The sequence below is a fragment of the Triticum urartu genome, chromosome 5A (assembly GCF_056163025.1).
Source record: "Triticum urartu cultivar PI428250 chromosome 5A, HENAU_Tu73, whole genome shotgun sequence".
In the NCBI taxonomy this organism is placed as follows: domain Eukaryota; kingdom Viridiplantae; phylum Streptophyta; class Magnoliopsida; order Poales; family Poaceae; genus Triticum; species Triticum urartu.
In genome coordinates, this window is record NC_141877.1 from 675,236,930 (window position 1) to 675,248,206 (window position 11,277).

The window sequence follows — 11,277 nt, forward strand, 5'->3', positions numbered from 1 at the left end:
GCTAGGGCCGTACTGTGTCTCTCTCACATGCACTGCATATAGGCAGCCGTGAGCTCTCAGGCCAGAAAAAAGATTCGATATGGCAACTATCAAAATATTGCTCAACTAATGAGTGGGTCGGAATAGATATGATCCCTCGATCCATCGTTGATTTCTTTCTTTCTTACGCGGAGGAGCCGGAGCCATGCAGACCTTGCTTGCTGGGAATCCCCCACATGATCTTATGTCCACACAAGGCCACTGCTAGATATTTGTGTAGCTTTTTTTTGGTCAGCGTCAAAACAAAAAGGAGATGCTAACACAAAAGTCCGAGGGAGACAAAAACAACAAAATGGAAACCATGCCAATACTAAAATAGAAAAGTACTACCAGCTGTGAAACAATTTTCGTCATGGGGCATCCATGCTATTATCATGGGCATGGAAACTAAACTCTAGAATGAGAACCAGCGAGGACTCTTCTCCCCCAAGCTTAACCGGCCTCCTGGATCGCCGTTGTCGACTCCGGAGGTGCCCACGCTGCCACACCAACCCCCCCCCCCCCCCCAGCCACCCAACCCCTCGCTGTTGCGAGAGGAAACCACCGGTGGCCGGACGGCGGCGGCAGGATGCTTCCGCATCCCATCTTTTTTTTGTTTGGCATATTCTGATCCTCTCGTCCTGCGGGTTGTGGCTATGTTTATCTTTCTTAGCTTTTACTTATTTTTGCTCCTTTGCGAGATATATTTGGATACCAGACCTTGTTTTTTGCTGCAACTGCTTTAATAATATGGTCACATGCATCCTTTGGATGCACACGCTGGGGGATATCCCCCTTTTCAAAAAAAAATATTTATATTCACATCCTCTCGTCCCTCTACCGCTCCCTTGTCATGGGAACCATATGTCCCATCCTACAGAAACCGGGAGCATGCATATTTCTTCACGGCAGGTGAGACTGGTTGTGCGGGTCACTCGCTACCATGGCTAGAGGCGCGTCCCTTATTGTGGTGGTGACTCACTATGTGGGTGGACTCCGGCAAGATCCGATCTGATTTGGCGTCGGTCTTTCTACTGGATGAGGACTGTTGCTGCGAGGTGCTGGCTTTCCGCGTGTGCGGTGGCTTGCTGGCGGCGCTAAGATCCATGGGTTGGTGGTGGTGATCCAGATCTGACCTGCCAGATGGTGTTGCTGCAAACTATACTGCAACTACTTCCTAGGGCTCCACGACGGCAGTGGTCATTGAATGGTCCCTGGGAGGGGTCTTCTCTCCTGATCCAGTGGTTAACTTCAGTGATGAGATACAAATTATGGACGACAGCTTGACGCAAAGGGATGGGTGTGCAGTGGCAGCGGTTGCATCACATGTTGCTGCTAGAATCACGGAAAAGTGGTGATGACAACACATGAGCGACTTCAATGGTGTTGCTACTCGAGCACCCGGTCTCGACCTCAGGGGCAAAAGCCTAGGTCAGAACCAACAGTTTATACCTGGAAAAGGCGATGTTTTTCTTACATTCTTACCTTGTCGAATCTACATTTTGGCCTTGTGGTTGGATCTAGTGATGGTGGTGCTTGAGTGTCGCTCCCTTCCTAAAGGCATTGCTATCGAAGACCTCATCGTCAGTGTGGTTTCATGAAATGGTTGGTGTGGATATGGTCATTATTGTAGTTTGCCAATCACAAATCTGATTGTTTTGCGGCATTTTTTTTCTTGCCAACGAATATCATTGGTCTTATGTGACTTTGCTAGTTGTCAGCGTGTTTTCGCATGTGTGTGAGTTGGTGTTGGCTATATCATCCTAACTATGCAGAGGCTGGGTGTGTGCTCATTGTAAAAAAACATGCAATATTGTTCCCTTCCCGGGTCCACCCGGGCGGCGGCTCAATCCCTCTTAGACCGCTCCCCCTCCCCTCGCTATTGCCAATGGGCTCTGCCTAGTGAAGCCCGCGCCGATCCGGAGGTGGCTGGCCTACTCTTCTCGTCGGCTCGCGGCCGCTCGCACGTAGGGGAGTTTGCTGAAGGATCTCGAATGGGGTGCTTCGTGTTGGCTGCGGGACGGAGGTGCTTCTGAGGTGCGGCGACCTACTGATGTCTGATGGCCTGTTGTGATGCGACAACATGTAGTGGTGACAGGTCTCATGTCAGCCTGGTCTAGGTGTCTGCTGCTCTTGTGCGCGGTGGTGGCTCATGGCGGGTTAGGTGCGGCGGTCGGTGCATGTGAGCCTATGTGGCCCACGACACGAGGCGGCTACTTACCAGCGGCTCTGGCTTGTGTTTTTTTTATCATAGTGGGCAATTTGTGGCTAGGGGGCCATTTTGGGCCCGCGTTCTCCTCGACGGCAAGGACTGCATTTGCCAGGCATCCTGGTTGTAGTGTTGGGTTGGTGCTGGCATCGACACAGGTAGCCTACCATGGTGATACAGGTGGTCGTGGTGTCCTTCTGATCCAACTGGACTGGTTCGTTGTTGTTGGATCGAGTGGAGTCGCGGCTTGGCCTCACATGTTCGTTGTAGCTTGGCTCCTTCCTTGGGGTCTGTGGAGGTGGAGAGGTGTAAGGCTCTGGGCGAAAGTTTGATTCTTCGGCGATGATGACGCTTGAGGATGCCATTCTACTCCTTGGAGGCATTGTCAAAAAGTTAGTACTTCATCATGTTTGGTCGGAGTAGGGAGGGGCGATGTTGGTTGTTAGCTAGGCCAGACTATTCCGAGGGTTTGGTAGAGCGGTTGTGTCTAGGTCTAGGCAAAAGCTTGTGTTCGGCGGGAGTCGATGCTGGCGATGGTTGCGTGGGTGGGCACCGCTTTCCTTCTTGAAGACAATTTCGTAGATCTTGCTCACAGTCGCTCCAAGAAAAGGTCACGTTAGGTGGAGGCAGTCTGTTTAGGTTGTGGTCAATGATTGTTTTTTCCCTATTTCTATTTATTATTACTATTATTATTATTGGCATAGTTTTCCTTACAAAATAGGTCATTCTATATTTTGCTTTTCTCTCTTAATAAAATCGATAGACCACCTACCTTGCAAGTCAAGAAAAATAGAATGAAAACCAGCAAAAGTTCACCAAACTAATACTCCCTCCGTTACTAAATATATGTATTTTTAGATATTTTAATATAGACTACATACGGATGTATATGGACGTATTTTAGAGTGTAGATTCATCCATTTTGTTCCGTAAGTAGTCCATATTGAAATATCTAAAAGGACTTATATGTAGGAACGGAAGGAGTATATAACTGAGACCACGTGGCAGGACCGCAGGAGTGGTGAGCAATCTTCGAATCATTCAAGTTAGCTAGGCCAGACTATTCCCAGGGTTTCGTAGAGAGGTTGTGTCCGGGTCTAGGCAAAAGCTTGTGTTCAGCGGGGGTCGATGCTGGCGATGGTTGGCGTGGGTGGGCACCGCTTTTCTTCTTGAAGGTGATTTCGTAGATCTTGCTCACAGTCACTCCAGGAAAAGGTCACCTTAGGTGGAGGCAGTCTGTTTAGGTTGCGGTCAGTGATTGTTTTTCCTTTTCTTATTTATTATTATTATTGGCATAGCATTCCTTACAAAGTAGGCCAATCTATATTTTGCTTTTCTCTCTTGATAAAATCGATAGACCACCTACCTTGCAAGTCAAGAGAAATAGAATGAAAACCAGCAAAAGTTCACCAAACTAATATATAATTGAGACCACGCGGCAGGCTTGGTGAGCAATCTTTGAATCATTCAAGTTCAAACGAAATAATTGAGGATTCAAAATATACTAGGATTTCTCATGATTAAACCGGACGAAGGCGTTAACCTGCCAATTTGATCATGGCTGCTATATCATGCATGCACAATCGATGACCTGGAGTGGATCGTATATGTATCTGGATGGCCATTCATCGGCAGGCATAAATCTTCTCAGATTGATCCCATATTTTGTCACCGACTTTGGTCCACAAATCAATATCTCACCAGCAGAGGAGTCCTTTTCACGATCTACTTATCCTGTATGTGTGGACTGCATGAAAAGAAGCAAAATAAAAAACAAGGCAACCAACAATTCGTTTATTCTGGGGGCCGCTGGTGCCGGCAAAAAGCACAAGATGCACCAGGAGAGTCTCGAGCCATGGCCATGGAATGCCGGAATCCGCCGCCTTTTTCTCCTTTGCGTAAAGCGGAGTCAGACGGTCCACACAATCCTGAGCTCGCCGGAGTAGCGCGCGTGGGCGTCCTAACCAGCACCACACCCTGCAGGCCACCACAAAGATCCATGCATCTCCGGCCACCACACACATGATTCATCTTCTTCTGCCCTGAAGTAGAAGCAAGTGATATGCTACAAAAAGAAAGAAAAGTGTAGTATTCTTTGTTTTGGTGGGTATATGTATAGATGCGGGCCAGCAAGTTCATGTGAACTAGCAAGGTAGAGAATATTTTTGTCATGTGATGGCGTGATGCAGACTGCCACACACAGAGCACAATCCCTTACGTGTGTGTTCTTTTAGGCCTCGCTAGCTAGCTACATGTCACACACATTATGCATTGACTTCTCTCATCCTAGCTAGCTATTGACAAGATGGATCTTGAAAATCACACACAAAAAGTATACATACAGTAAATAGGTAATTCCATTTGGTGAAAAAAATTATGAAATTTCTTATACAATGAAAAACTGTACTATCTAATAGGCGTGTGTGTGGGTCTACGCTGGTGGGAAATTGAGTATTTGACCACAGCGTCCCCTTCCCTCCCTTTAATTTCCACCGGCCGCGTTTGCACCAGCTACCCGCGTCGTCCCTACGCTGGTCCGCCACATACCAACCCCCCTCCCCTCCACGAAGTCGTGCTACCGACGATCGGCCGCATCCCAGCCGACGTCATCCCTACGCCACTCTGCCACATACTAACCCCCCTCCCTACACACACACACACACACACACACACACACACACACACACACACACTCAAATCAAATAGACTCAACTAATGAGCGGGTCGGAATAGATACCATTGTTGATTTCTTTCCTTCTCACGCGGAGGAGACGGAGCCATGTAGACCTTGCTTGCCGGATATACCCCACATTATCTTATGTCCACACAAGGCCACTGCTAGATATTTGTGTAGCTTTTTTGGTCACTGTCAAACAAAAAGGAGATGCTAACACAAAGGTCCGAGAGAGACAAACACAACAAAATGGAAACCATGGCAATACTAAAACAGAAAAGTACTACGTACTGTGAAACAATTAATGTCATGGGCATGGAAATTAATTAGGCTATAAAATGAGAACCAACAGAAGTTCGCCACACAAAATATATAGTTGAGGGTTCGAAAATATACTAATTTCACAATTACACCAAACGAAGACATTAACCGGTCAATTTGATCATGTTTGCTATATATCATGCATGCATATCGATGACATGGAGGCATATATATGTATCTGGATGGTCATTGGAAGGCATTGATCGCATGTTTGTGTGACCAAATTTAGTCCACAAATCGATGCCTCGCCGGCAGTGGCATTGTTTTCAGGATCTATCTATTGTGAACGTGTGGAGCACATGAAAGGGAGCAAAGTCAAGAACGAAGCAACCATTAGCTAGCACAATTCAATCCAGATACACATGTGGTCAATCTTTCTGGGCGGCGAAAAGCGCGAGAAGCAGCGGGAGAGTCTGGAGCCATGGAGCGCTGGAATCCACCACCTTTTCCTTCTTTTCATAAAGCGGAGCCAGAAGGTCCGCATAATCCTGAGCTTGCCGGAGTACCGCGCGTGGGCGGCCTCATCAGCACCACACACTGCAGGCCACACCACACAGATCTACGCATCTAAGCTATCTCAGACCACCACACAGACCATTCATCTTCTTCTGCCCTGAAGTAGAAGCAAGTAATATGCTACTAAAAGAAAGAAAAGCCAAGTATTCTTGGTTCTGATGGGTATATGTATGGATGCTTGCCAGCAAGTTCATGTGAACTAGATAAGTAGAGAATAAATTTGGCATGTGATAGAGACTGCCACACACAGGGCAGTCCATTACAATTGATGCGTGTTCATTAATAAGCCTTGCTAGCTAGCTACATCACACACCTTAAGTATTGACTTCCCCTATTCTAGTCAGCTATCGGCATGGCCGATCATGAAAATCACACACAAAAAGGTATATATGTAAAAACTATGATGGAAGCGTATGCAATCCTGCAGGGACGCGTGCGTGTTATATAGCTCAACAAGATACAAGGATCGGCAGGTAGTTGGTAGTCTTGACCCATACTCCAAGCTATACATGAGATAAGATCATATCTACTCTAACTACCTGCCTAGATTACACAATACGCACGCAATACAACCGTGGCATACATGTCACGTTACACAGCTACAAACCTATCTATTAACATCCTCCCTCAATCTCAACATATCAAGGTTTAGATTGTTTCTGAAGGCTTGGAGCTGTCGAACCTGCAGTGGTTTAGTGAAACCATTAGCTACTTGATCTCCAGTTGGAATGAACCTTATCTCTAACTTCTTATGAGCAACTCTTTCTCAAACAAAATGGAAATCAATCTCTATATGTTTCGTTCTTCCATGAAACACAGAATTTGCAGAAAGATACGTTGCTCCTAGATTATGACACCATAAGCGTGACACATGTGGCCTGTAGACCCCCAATTCATCAAGTAGCGTTTCCATCCACATTACCTCAGCAGTAGCATTTGCTAGTGACTTGTACTCTGCCTCAGTGCTGGATCTTGAGACAGTTGCTTGCTTCTTTGCTTGCCATGACACAAGATTGGAGCCAAGAAACACTGCAAAACCTCATGTGGACTTCCTGTCATCTGGGCATCCTGCCCAATCTGCATCAGAGAAGGCACTTACTGTTGTTGATGGGGATTTGCATATGCTTAGTCCTATTCCCATGCTTCCCTGAATATATCTCAGTATTCTCTTCACAACTGTCCAATGTAAGGAGGTTGGTGCATGCAGAAACTGACAGACCTTATTAACTGAGAAAGATATGTCAGGTCTTGTCAGTGTAAGATATTGAAGTGCTCCAACTATACTTTGATATTTTGTTCCTTCTTCTAGACTTAATGGTTTGCCCTCATTCAATGACAATTTTTCAGTGGTTGACATAGGTGTACTGGAAGGTTTACAATCCTTCATTCCTACACGACTCAAAATATCAGAAGCATATTTCTCTTGAGTGAGTAAAATACCATCTTGCACCTTTTTTACTTCAATACCTAGAAAGTAGTGTAACTCTCCCAAATCTTTCAAAGCAAACTCTCTTTTTAAGTTTCTTAGCAATGCTAACGTTGCATCTTGTGAGGAACTTGCTACAATTATGTCATCAACATAAATAAGCATGTGTATGATCACCTTGCCCTTCTTGAAGAAGAATAAGGAAGTATCTCCCTTTGATGGACGGAATCCAAGTTGTTGTAACTTAAGACTCAGTCTTGAATACCATGCCCTTGGTGCTTGTTTTAAGCCATACAAGGCTTTGTCCAACCTGCATACATGATTAGGTTTGGATGTGTTCTCAAAGCCTGATGGTTGCCTCATATAGACCTCTTCCTCGAGAACGCCATGTAGAAACGCATTCTGAACATCCAATTGACGAAGGCTCCATCCCCCGGAAACTGCAACAGATAGAACAAGTCTGATAGTAGCAGCCTTCACTACTGGACTGAAGGTATCCTCATAATCAATGCCATAGCGCTGTTTGAAACCCTTAGCTACTAATCTAGCTTTGTATCTATCTATTGTTCCATCTACCTTCCTTTTAATTTTGTATACCCATTTACAGTCTATAATATTCCTCCCTGGCTTTGGTGGAACTAAGTGCCAGGTGTTGTTCCTCACTAATGCATCATACTCAACACTCATAGCATTTTTCCAATTTTTATCATGCAAGGCTTCTAGCACATTTTGTGGTTCACCAGTGGCTGCAAAGTTTGCAAACTTAAAGTGTTTATCATACCTGACCGTGCCATCCTTAGGCACTAGTGGTTTGGTAATACCTCGCTGCGAACGAGTGACTCGTGTGGTTATATTCGGAGTAGCCACAACAGATCCGGTAGCAGCCACAGAGGATCCCATTCCTCGTACTGACACAGACGGCGACGGCAGATCTCCCTCTACATCCGCGCGCTCAGCCTGCTGCAGATCTGCGGTCTCCCGCAGGTTGTCGGTTGACGATGGCGACGCGCGGTCACAGGCCCGCGCGGGACTGCTGGAGCCATCATTGCTCTATGGGACCGACGCCCCAGCCCCAGCCGCTCCTTGACACGTTGCACGCGACGACACGGGCGTATCAACCCCGCCCGACCGCACTGGCGCGCCGGACTCCGTGGCGCGCGCTGATGCGCCAGGCCCACCACGCGGTGTAGGCGACGGCGAATCACTCATGGGATCCACGCCGGTCCCGCCTGCTGCTTCTTCTGCGCCGAATCCCTCGGGATCAGCACTGCCAGCTGAATCATCCTCATGTCTGGCGCCTGTACATCCTTGTTGCTGCATAAAATCATAGCCTGGAGCACTGTTTTTTTCACTGTTTTCATCAGTACAGTCTCCATTAGCGGAAGGATTAGGGTTATTAAACACATGATCATCAGCATAAGATTCACCCCCATGATCAGAAGGATTTAATAACTCTGAAGAAAGTAGCAAAATTTCAGCACGAAGACGAGCGCCGGCGTTTGGATGGAGACTAGCAAAAGGAAAGATATTTTCATCAAAGATTACATCTCTAGAAATATATACACGCCCAATGGATATGTCAAGACATTTAAACCCTTTGTGGAGATTGCTATACCCAAGGAAAGCACATTGTTTTGAGCGGAATTGAAGTTTGTGGTTATTGTAGGGTCGAAGGTTCGGCCAGCAGGCACACCCAAAAATCCGAAGGATGGAATAGTTGGGTTTTTCATGGAATAGTTTTTCAAAGGGTGTCTCAAACTTGAGAACTTTGCTAGGAATCTGGTTTATCAAATAGGTGGCAGCAATGAAGGCCTCATCCCAAAACTTTAAGGGCATAGAGGCTTGAGCGAGAAGGGAAAGGCCTACTTCGACAATATGTCGATGTTTTCTCTCAGCTGACCCGTTCTGTTGGTGAGCATGAGGGCACGAGACGTGGTGAGATATACCTATTTTGGTAAAGAATGAGTTCAACTTTTCATACTCCCCTCCCTAGTCTGTTTGTAAAGCAAGAATCTTGCGATCAAATTGACGTTCTACTAGATGTTGGAAGTCATGAAACTTTTGGAAAACTTCAGACTTGTGTTTGATCAAATATATCCAAGTGAATTTACTGAAATCGTCAATGAAACTCACATAATAGTTCTTCCTTCCTACTGTTTCAACAGCAGGACCCCAAACATCAGAGAACACAAATTCTAAAGGAAATTTTGATTCACTTATTGACTTGGGATAAGGCAACTGGTGACTTTTGCCTTTTTGGCAGGCGTCACATACAGAATCTTTATTGAATGAATTTGCACACTGGAGATTATTCTTGCTAATGACTTTGCTAACAATAAGAGGAGATGGATGGCCTAAACTCCGGTGCCACCTATCCGAGGATAGCTTGGTGACACTGAGCATGTGCTTCTTGGCGTCAGATCCCATGTGCCTAACCGGGTAGAGTCCTCTTATACCCTGCCTCGAAGGAACACCTTCTCCGTTCCCCGTTCCTTGACAAGAAAAGAGTAGGGATGAATTTCAACAAAGGAATTATTGTCAACGGCAAGGCGGCTAGCGGAGATTAGACTTTTGTTGGCTTGCGGTACATGAAGGATATTATTTAGGAGGAGATCTCGATCAGGAGTATGAATAGCTGAGTGACCGATATGCTTAATAACCATACCTGATCCACTGGCAGTATGAATCTGTTTGTTTCCAGTGTAGCGATCCCGCACGGTCAGCTTCTCCAAATCTCCTGTGATGTGGTCAGTGGCACCACTGTCCAGGTACCAGTTCGTGTCCACCCCGTACTGCGGTGCAGCAAGGTTGGCCGACTTCTCCTCCACGCCTTGATAGGACTCATCATAGCGCTTCCAGCATTTCCAGGCTGGGTGGCCCATCTTGCCACAGAACTGGCACTGGACCCTGGGGGCATGGTTGTTGTTGTAGTTGCCCCCGCTACTGTTGTTGCCGTGTCGGCCGCCGTGCCCTCCAGATTTGGAGTAGCCGCCGCCGCGCCCGCCGCGGTCACCACCATTGCCACCTTGGCGGCGACCGCGATCACCACCACCAGCGCCGTTTCTACGGCCTCGGGTAGCAGCATTGGCAGAGGATTGGGACCCTCCGCCCCGAAGATTGAGCCTTGTTTCAAAGCTCAGCAGCTGTGAGAACAGCTCGGCCACTGTCACCGGCTCCACCCGGGAACACATGGCAGACACCACCGGGTCGAAATCTTCATCTAGCCCGGCCAGGATGTGGGAGACGATGTCGTCGTCATCCACCCTCTTCCCTGCGGCGATCAGTTCGTCGCAGAGAGACTTGATCTTCCCGACATAGTCGGTGATGGAGGAGTTGCCCTTCTGCAGATTGGCGAGGGCGATCCGGACGTTGGTGGTCTGGGAACGGGTGTGAGATGCAAGCATCCCTTCCACCGTGTTCCAGAGCTCAGCAGAGGTGTGGCATGAAGCAACCTGGATAGCTATCTCACGCGGAAGTGTCGTCAGGAGATAGGAGAAGACTTGTTGGTCTTGAGCATACCAGGTTTGGAAGTCAGGGTTCGGCGCTTTCGCCGTCGTCTTGCCATCAGACGAGGCCACATCGATCTGCATGGGCGGTGGCGATTGCTCGACGTCGAGGTACTTGGCCATCTGCGCTCCTCGGATGGCCGAGAGCACCGTCGCCCGCCATAGAGCCTGGTTGCCCTTCGTGAGCTTCTCGGTGGCGGCGTGTGCGAATGGCGAGGATGGGAAGGAACTTGAAGACGCCATGGATGTGCTCGAGGATAGCTCTGGTTACCATGTAAAAACTATGATGGAAGCGTATGCAATCCTGCAGGGACGCGTGCGTGTTATATAGCTCAACAAGATACAAGGATCGGCAGGTAGTTGGTAGTCTTGACCCATACTCCAAGCTATACATGAGATAAGATCATATCTACTCTAACTACCTGCCTAGATTACACAATACGCACGCAATACAACCGTGACATACATGTCACGTTACACAGCTACAAACCTATCTATTAACAATATATACAGTAAATAGGTAATTACTTTTGGTGAAACATGTGAAATTTCTTTACAGTTAAAAAATTATATTATATTATTTTGACGATGTAAGTTTGGTTTGGAA

At 47.1% G+C, this 11,277-nt stretch overlaps 1 pseudogene; it reads right to left on the minus strand.

Moving 5' to 3' along the window:
* Positions 1-10,291: 10,291 nt before the first annotated feature.
* Positions 10,292-10,430, minus strand: LOC125526136 (small nucleolar RNA Z247; annotated as a pseudogene).
* Positions 10,431-11,277: the final 847 nt, after the last annotated feature.